The following is a 9,327-nucleotide window of genomic DNA, read 5'->3' as shown; positions in this document are numbered from 1 at the left end:
TATCTATAGATCTATATCTATATATCACATTTCTTTATCCATTCCTCCATTGATGGACACTTAGGTTGTTCCCATATCTTGGCTATTGTGAATAAAATGGGATTCCCAATGAACATGGGACTGCAGATATCTCTTTGAAACACAGGGCAATATCCCTGATGAACATGGATGCAAAAATCTTCAACAAAATACTAGCAAAACAAATTCAATAGCACATTAAAAGGATCATACACCATGATCAAGTGGGATTTATCTCTGGAATGCAAGGAAAGTACAACATATGTCAATAAGTAAATGTGATATAGAACACTAACAGAATGAAGGGTAAAAATCATATGATCTTATTATTAGATACAGAAGAAGCATCTGACAAAGCTCAACATCTTTTCTTGATAAAAACTTTCAATAAGTTGGGTATACAAGGAATGTACCTCAACATAATAAAGGCCATAGATGACAAGCTTACAGCTAGCATCATAGTCAACAGTGAAAGGTGGAAAGCTTTTCCTCTAAGATCAAGAACAGGACAAGAATGTCCATTCTCACCTCTCCTATTCAACACGGTACTGGAAGTCCTACCCAGAGCAATTAGGCAAGAAAAAGAAATAAAGGGCATCTAAAGTGGAAAGGAAGTAGTAAAATTGTCTTTGTTTGCTTATGAATTTTAACTTGAATGGGGGTTGGCAAGGCCAGCTCATCTCTTCCATTTGAAGGCTGAGGGCTGGAATCACAGAAGACAGTGTATTCTGGTTGTTGGCTGCACTTCAGCCAACTGGGCTGGGACTGGGCTGTAACACCTATAGGTGGCGCCTCCATGTGACAGCTTGGCTTCCTCACTACATGTGGTTGCGTTCCAAGAGTGAGCATCCCAACAAGACCAGGTGAAAACTGTATGACCTTTAATGATTCAGCTTTGGCAGTCATATGGGGCCACTTTGCCACCGTCACGGTGCCCTCCAGATTTAAGGGGAGAGGGGATTTATGCCTAACTTTTTGATGGAAGAGTATCAACATCACATTGCAAGAACAGTATGTGGGATGGCAGACATTAGTATGGTCATCCTTGGAAAATGCAATCTGCCAACATCACTGATTACCATTGTTTCCTCTCACATTTTACCCAGTGAAGAATTCTAGCCTCAGTCATTTTCTTAGGTATGGTGTTTACATTGTTAAAATTAATTTTGTCCTGTGGCTTCTTTTCAAGAAGCTTTCTTTATGCCACTTGCCCATTATACGAATGGTGGGTTAGTGAAATCCGGATAACTCAAGCCATTCATACACTTTACCAAGCATGTAAACGCCTATAACACAAATTAAACTAAGTAAATAAATAAGTAAACAAATAAATACTTTTTAAAAATATATATTTATATATAAATATATCTTTATTTTTCTCTATAAAAAAGAGGAAATGATCTCTTGAAGAAAAAGTGGACATTTCTCTCTTGAAATCATCTTGTTACCATGAATATATTGCTTATTTAACCTTTAGCTGGATACTTTGAGCATCAATAGACTTTCCATTAAGTTAAAAAGCAAAAACATAAATGACTTCCACTGGAATTTTTTTAACCCTAAAATGAGTCTTTTTTTTAATTGAAGATTTTTATTTATTTATTTGATAGAGAGACACAGTGAGAGAGAGAACACAAGCAGGGGGAGTGGGAGAGGGAGAAGCAGGCTTCCCGCTGAGCAGGGAGTCCCATGTGGGGCTCGATCCCAGGACCCTGGGATCATGACCTGAGTCGAAAGCAGACATTTAACGACTGAGCCACCCAGGTGCCCAGAGAATGAGTCTTTATTACCAAAGTGAATTTTTTGTTTTTTCAACTTATTTTGAAATAGTTACAGATGCACAAGAAGTTTCAAAAATAGTACATAGAATTCTGCATACCTTCCACTGAATTTCATCTAGTAGTTACATTGTATAGAAGTATAGTACAATATCAGAATCAAGAAATTCATATTAGTACAATGTGTCTATATAGTTGTATGCAATTTATCACAGGTGTGGATAAAATTGTCATTTTGAGGGTATCATAGACATGGAATCACACAGTATATAACCTTTGGTGATTGGCTTTTTTTTTTTTTTTTTTTTGCACTCAGCATAATGCCCTGGAGATCCACTCAATTTGTTCTATGTATCATGGCATTTTGTTCCTTTTTTATTACTGGGTATATCATGGGCTGAATTGTGCCCCCCGCTCCAAATTCATATGTCAGTGTTCTAACCCCTAGTACCTCAGACTATGACCTTATTTGGAGATAGGGTCTTTATAGAGATAGCAAGTTTAAAATGAGTTCATTAGGCTGGGCCTTAATCCCATATGACTGGTGTTCTTATAAGAAGAGGACATTTGCACACAGAGATAACCATGGAGAAAAGATGATATGAAGATACAAGGAGAAGACATCTATGAACCAAGGAGGGAGGTCTGGGACAGACCTTTCTCTCATGGCCCTTGGAGGGAGCCAACCCTGCCAACACTTTGATCTCAGACTTCTGGCTTCCAGAGCTGCAAGAAAATAAATTTCTGTTGTTTAAATGACCCAGTCTATGGTAGTTTATTCAGTTAGCCTTAGCAAACTAGTACAGAGTAGAATATCATTGTATGGGTGTACTGGTGTTTGTTCAACCATTCATGTATTGAACGACATTTGGGTCATTTCCAGTTTTTGGCTATTACAAATAAAGTTGCTCTGAATATTTGTGTGCAGGTTTTTTTTGTGGGCTGTATTGTCATTTTTATAAACATTAAAGTCAACAATTAGTGAAATTGATGTAACATTTCATTTGCTAGTTATTTCTTTAAACATTTATTGATTTCAGTTTTGTGGTTTTACTTCTGTGCTTTGGAGCAAAACTCTGCTTTGCTCTGGGATGCTGCAGAGTGCCAGAGGGCAGTGCCCGGCTTTGAAGCTTGAGGAAAGAAATAAGGGCCTGGTTAGGCCCTTGGGGGTGAAATATGCCTCTGGAGAATCTTGGGAATGATCCACTTGATTTTGAAACATTAGCATCTGCTAGTGCTTGGTTTGGATTAAACGTCATGAAAGAGGGTGTCACTGTGAGTGGGGTTGAGAAATGAATTCCTCTACGTTTATATTTATTATCTTCTTGATGAATTGACCCTTTTATCATTATGAAATGTCCTTCTTTATCTCTGATAATTCTCCTTGCTTTCAAGTCTGCTTTTTCTGATATTGATGTAGACATGCCATCTTTCTTATGATTAGTATTTTCATCACTTGCTTTTCATATTTTTGTAAGAAATCCATAGCCAAGGAAACTTGAATGGTCAATAAACATGAAAAGATGCTCAGCCTCACTAGAAATTGGGGATATTGAGAGTAAAGCAATCAATAAATATACTTTTCCTTCAGGAAATTGGCTAATTTTGAAGTTTTATCATTCAAAATGTTGGTGACATAGTTGGGGAAATGACCACTCTCCTCCATGGGTGGCAATCTTTTCAGGGTATTTTGGCAAAATCTATTCAAGCAAAAATGTGTGCACTTTACGGTGGAGCAGCTCATCTTTTATTTTATTTTTATTTTATTTTATTTTATTTTTTTGAGAGAAAGAGAATGTGCATGCAAGCGGATGGGGAGGGGCAGAGGAAGAGGGAAAGAGAGAATTTTTTAAAAAAGATTTTATTTATTTATTTGTCAGAGAGAGAGAGAGAGACAGAAAGAGAGCACAAGCAGAGGGAGCAGCAGACTCCCCACTGAGCAAGAGCCCGATGAGGGACTCCAATCCCAGGACTCTGGGATCATGACCTGAGCCGAAGGCAGATGCTTAACAGACTGAGCCACACAGGCGTCCTAAAGAGAGAAAATCTTAATTAAGCAGGCTCCACATTCAGTGTGGAGACTGATGTGGGGCTGGATCTCATGACTCTGAGATCATGACCTGAGCCAAAATCAAGAGTCAGAGGCTTAACTGACTGAGCCACCCAGGCGCCTGCAACTGGTAAGTTGTTGAAATCTACATCTGAAACTAATGATGTACTATATGTTGGCTGACTGAATTTAAATAAAAAATTTAAAAAACCTAATCAGCCACACTGAACCTTACTCTTTTTTATGTTCCCTTCACTGTATCCACCATAGTGAAATATTTCTTTAAAAGTATCTCAAGTTTGGGAAGAAATATACACACATCCAGTCTATTTTTTGTAACTTCAGGGAAGCTTTACTGGATCTGGGAGGAGCAGGGGTAGAAATGAAAAAAGAAGGGCAACAGGGAAGATTCAGGTCCTCTGGTTTGTTCTTATTGGTTTGTAAAACTGCATTAAAACATGCCCTCCCCACCCCACTCACCTGCCAAGTCCTGAGAGCAGCAAGACCACGAAAAGGGTCTGACCTTCATTTGACCTATGACCTCAGAGTGATCCGCCCAAGAATGACTGTGGCCAGGAGGAGACAAGAGAATTCTCACTACCATGCTATATCTCCTTGCCTTGATTTTTACAATTTCCTTTCTAGTCTTCAGGAGCATTTGCCAGTTGGAAGCATTGTGATATATTGAACATGGACACAGAGCCTGAGTTAGAATCCCAGCTCCCCTACTTCCTAGTTGGGGGACCTTGGATATGTTGCCTAAACTCCCTGTGCTTCAGTTTCTTCATCTATAAATAAGACAATAACAGGAAGTACTCACAGGGTTGTTGAGGGTGTATGCTGTGATAATAGAAACCTTGTTGGATTTATAGATAAAAGTTTATTTATTGCCCATATAAATTCCAGTGTAGGTCATCTCTGATACCATACTATACTACCCTGATACTCTTCTGTATTCAAGTTCTGATACTTTTTTGTATTATTGTTGCTACAAGTAATGCAGTATTCTATAGGTATCATCCCTGATACCTATATTGACTGGTCCCAGAAAGCTCCAAAAATGGAGCTTGGACTTAGATGTGGGCTTTATGACATAGTTCAAATACTTAAAAGCTCCCAATCAATAACCCCTTTTCTCGACACACACGTAGATTAGCACCCATCGTTCAAAATGCTTAGGATGACTTACAACTCAGCCTTCATATGCACAAAAACAGCTCTGATTCCTAATCCAAAGATACATTTGGTAAATATCTCTGCAAAGATAAAGATCAGGGATGTATCCTTCCTCTGGAAATCTTTAACTGAGTAATCTTAACTCTGGTACCCAGCGGTGATGACAACAAAAATTTAAAAAAAGCAGCATCCAATCTTAGATGGCCTTGACATTCAGAGAAGACTGGGCTTTGCCATCTTATATCTCTGCTTCATAGTAATTGAGACAGTAAAAGTAACGTGCTTGGACTGTCCAACCAGGGTCATCTTGAGTGATAGTCTTCCACTTCTGTGAAACCTCAAATTGTGACTCAAACTAAGATACTGCTGAGAACCAACATGGGCAGGGATTTTTAGAGCATCACTGCCAGAGCACTAGCCCCTATATCTCCTTTCTTACTTGGATTTCAGAGATTGGATATCAGGCCCATCACTCACTGTGCATAAACGTGTAAGAATGGGATGTAAGCCAGGGCACTAATGCTTGGCCAAAATACCCACAAGCTATTGGGTGAACATATTTTAGTAAAACTTTCCTTCTGTTTAAGAATAATATTAATAGGGGCGCCTGGGTGGCTCAGTCGGTTAAGCATCTGCCTTCAGTTCAGGTCACGATCCCAGGGTCCTGGGATCGAGCCCTGCATCGGGCTCCCTGCTCAGCAGGAAGCCTGCTTCTTCCTCTCCCACTCCCCCTGCTTGTGTTCCCTCCCTCTCTGTCTCTCTCTCTCTCTGTCAAATAAATAAATAAAATCTAAAAAAAAAACCAGAAAAATTAAAAAAATAAAAGAATAATAAAAGACCCAAGGGAACAGCCCCTCCTCTTCTTTAAGTGATTGGGTTCACTATTTTGTTTTTTATAAATCCCCAAGAGAAAAAGCAGGTCTGGGAGGAGAAAAGGAGTTGGTTATAGGTATCAGGGATGATACCTATAGAATACTGTATTACTTGTAGTAACAATAACACAATAAAGTATCAGAACTTGACTACAGGAGAATATCAGGGTAGTATAGTATGGTATCAGAGATGACCTACACTGGAATTTATATGGGCAATAAATAAACTTTTATCTATAAATCCAACGGGGTTTCTATTATCACAGCATACACCCTCAACAACCCTGTGAGTACTTCCTGTTATTGTCTTATTTATAGATGAAGACACTGAAGCACAGGGAGTTTAGGCAACATATCCAAGGTCCCCCAACTAGGAAGTAGGGGAGCTGGGATTCTAACTCAGGCTGTCTGTGTCCATGTTCAATATATCACAATGCTTCCAACCTTGCACCACATGAACTGCAAAAGAGACAGGCCTCAACTGTAAGGGAGGGTCCCATAAAACCTAGAATCTTCCATGAGGTCATCTCTTTGACATTAAAGCCAGTTCTTCCGAGGACCTTGACCAAAGCCATTCAAACCTCTCAGTTTCTCAAGCTATAGATGAGGGGGTTGAGTGTGGGGGTGACAAGGCTGTAGAAGAGGGAGATCCCATTGTCCTGCTGTGGGCTGTGGTAGGTACCTGGAACCATGTACATGAACATGGCTGCCCCATAAAAGAACCCCACCACAGTGATGTGCAAGGAGCAGGTGGTGAAGGCCTTGTGTCGGGCCTCGGCAGAGTACATGCGGAGTACAGCCCTCAACACATGGCTGTAGGAGGTGGTGATGAGTGACAGGGGCAGCAGCAAGATTAGCACTCCTGAGATGGACAGCGACAACTCATAAGCAGAGGTGTCTGCACAAGAGAGCTTCAGCAGAGCAGGCAGCTCACAGAAGTGATCCATAGTGTGTGAGGCACAGTAGGGGAAGTGCAGGGTGATGGAGGTCTGGATGGAGGCCACAAGCACACCTGACAACCAGGAGGTGCCCACCATGACCAGGCAGACCTGATGTCTCATGAGCAGGATAATGAAGGGGGTGGCACACGGCAACATAGCGGTCATAAGACATGAGGGATAGCAGGACACCCTCAGAGACACCCATCAGCATCAGGAAGACCATCTGAACTGCACAACCACCAAAGGAGATGGAACCCTCTCCCTGCAGGAAGTCAGCTGCCATCTTGGGGATGGTGACCAGTGGAAAGCCAACATCCAATAGAAAGAGTTGACTGAGCAAGAGGTACATGGATGTGTGGAGCCTGGAGTCTGTGTGGATCAGGAAGAGCAGGATGGCATTGCCCAGAAGGCCCACAGTGAATATGATAGCCACAAGGGAGAACAGGACAAGATGTGGCCCTGAGTGGCTGAAGAGCCCCATGAGAACAAAGTCCAAGGTCATTGACTGATTTGATTCTCTCATCCTCCAGGAAGCAACACTCATCTGTAGGAAGAACAGGATATTTGGAAAGAGTCTCAGGGGGTAATAGTATCGTCTTATATGCCAAATAGAATTGCTTGGTAGTGGTTGCTTAAAGTCTCAAGAAGGATGATGAGCACATTCAGCCTCAGTAGGAAAAAAAAAAACTCATCACTGATTCATTATGTCTGCTTTGGTCAGGAGATGGGGAATAGCAAAGTCTTGCCTTTGCCCTTCAAGCAAGCACTATCCACCAACACTTGCAGTTGAACTCTCTGTCCCCGAGCTAGGGAGTACAAGTCAGTCCCAGTGGAATATTGGAATATACCCTATCCCCAATGCCCTGGGGCCAAAGCAGGGAGGTATTCCAAAGAGATTAGATATCAAGTAGGGAGACCTTGCCAAAGATAATAAGGGATGATGAGCCTGGAGAAGGAATATGGAGTGTGTGGATTGTTCGGTATATGGTTAAGGGAATATAATCTGGGATAGAGCAAGATTTGAATACCAACTCAGCTGTGTCCTACCTTTGTGACTTTGGACAAGTTATCTAACCTTTCTGGGAGTCAGTTTCCCCATCTGTCTATAGAGATAAAAAATACCTTCCTTGTAGGAGTAACTGTGAGTATTAAATGAGATATGAATTAAACAGTTTAGCTCAATGACAACCATATGGCAATTTCTTTTTTTTTTAAGATTTTATTTATTTATTTGGCAGAGAGATACAGAGAGAGGGCAAGTAGGCAGAGAGGCAGGCAGAGGGAGAGGGAGAAGCAGGCTCCCCGCTGAGCAGTGAGCCCGATGCGGGGCTCTATCCCAGGACCCTGGGATTATGACCTGAGCTGAAGGCAGCCGCTTAACCGACTGAGCCACCCAGGCGCCCCGTATGTGGCAATTTCTTGATTTAAGTTCACAATTATTACTCATATTGTACAGGAAATGTAAACATTAAAAAGGTCAGCTGGGTAGGATGGTTCACCTATGATAGGCTAATGTATGCCTGGTACTTAGCTCAGTGTCTGGCATATAGTAAGACTGTTCAATATGTATTAGCCCTTTTTGTTGATGTTATTCAACATTGTAGCTCTTGTCCACTTGCATGGCAAAAATTGATCAAGTTTATTCTCAGTCATGCTCTCCTGAAATGACAATTTCCCTGTTCTTATCCTAAGTTGGTGGTTCTTAACCAGAGGTGATTTTGCCCTCTTTCCTGGGACATTTGCAATGTCTGGAGATATTTTCAATTGTCATGGCTGGGGTTGCTGATGGATCTGGTGGGGAGAGGTCAGGGATGCTACTAAATATCCTATAATGCACAGGGTGGTCCCCCTACCACAAAGAATTTTCTGGTCCCAAATTTCAGTAGTGCCAAGGTTGAGAAACCCTTCAATTGACATCCATCAACTCTTCTCTGACTTGGAGCAGAGCCTCTGGGAGGTCTCTTGGGTCCACTGCCTTGGTCTTCTAGCAGAGATAAACTTCATGTCCGATGCATGCCTAGAAATTAATCTGTGAAGTTGAATTTCCAGGTACATTTTAAAGGAATTATTAATAAGACTAGACCCAACTTAAATCCCTGGAGAATTGCATTGTTTCCATGACTCTGTATAGAGAAGGGTTTGTTCTTTAATCATTATCCTTTGGGGCAAACTCATAGCCAAACAGTCTCTCTGGACCTTGTCAAAGGACTTTTCAAGGGGACAGTATACTTATTTCTTCTCTTTTCACCCATATCTCCTCCTTGAGCCCCCACCAAAGGGAAGAAAAGGGAGTTGATTCTTTTTTTATTATGTTATATTAATCACCATACATTACATTATTAGTTTTTGATGTAGTGTTCCATGATTCATTGTTTGCATATAATACCCAGTGCTCCATGCAGAACGTGCCCTCTTTAATACCCAACACCAGGCTAACCCATCCCCCCATCCCCCTCCCCTCTAGAACCCTCAGTTTGTTTTTCAGAGTCCAT

The 9,327-nt window shown here is 41.2% G+C and overlaps 1 pseudogene; it reads right to left on the bottom strand.

The window, feature by feature from the left end:
- Positions 1-6,322: 6,322 nt before the first annotated feature.
- On the bottom strand, positions 6,323-7,337 carry LOC112834170 (olfactory receptor 2Z1-like; annotated as a pseudogene).
- Positions 7,338-9,327: the final 1,990 nt, after the last annotated feature.

The sequence above is a fragment of the Callorhinus ursinus genome, unplaced genomic scaffold (assembly GCF_003265705.2).
Source record: "Callorhinus ursinus isolate GAN/ISIS: 27379988/994484 unplaced genomic scaffold, GSC_fseal_2.0 scaffold15, whole genome shotgun sequence".
Taxonomy (NCBI): Eukaryota; Metazoa; Chordata; class Mammalia; order Carnivora; family Otariidae; genus Callorhinus; species Callorhinus ursinus.
The sequence above is the reverse complement of the archived record's forward strand: the minus strand, read 5'-3'. Positions and strand labels throughout refer to the sequence as shown.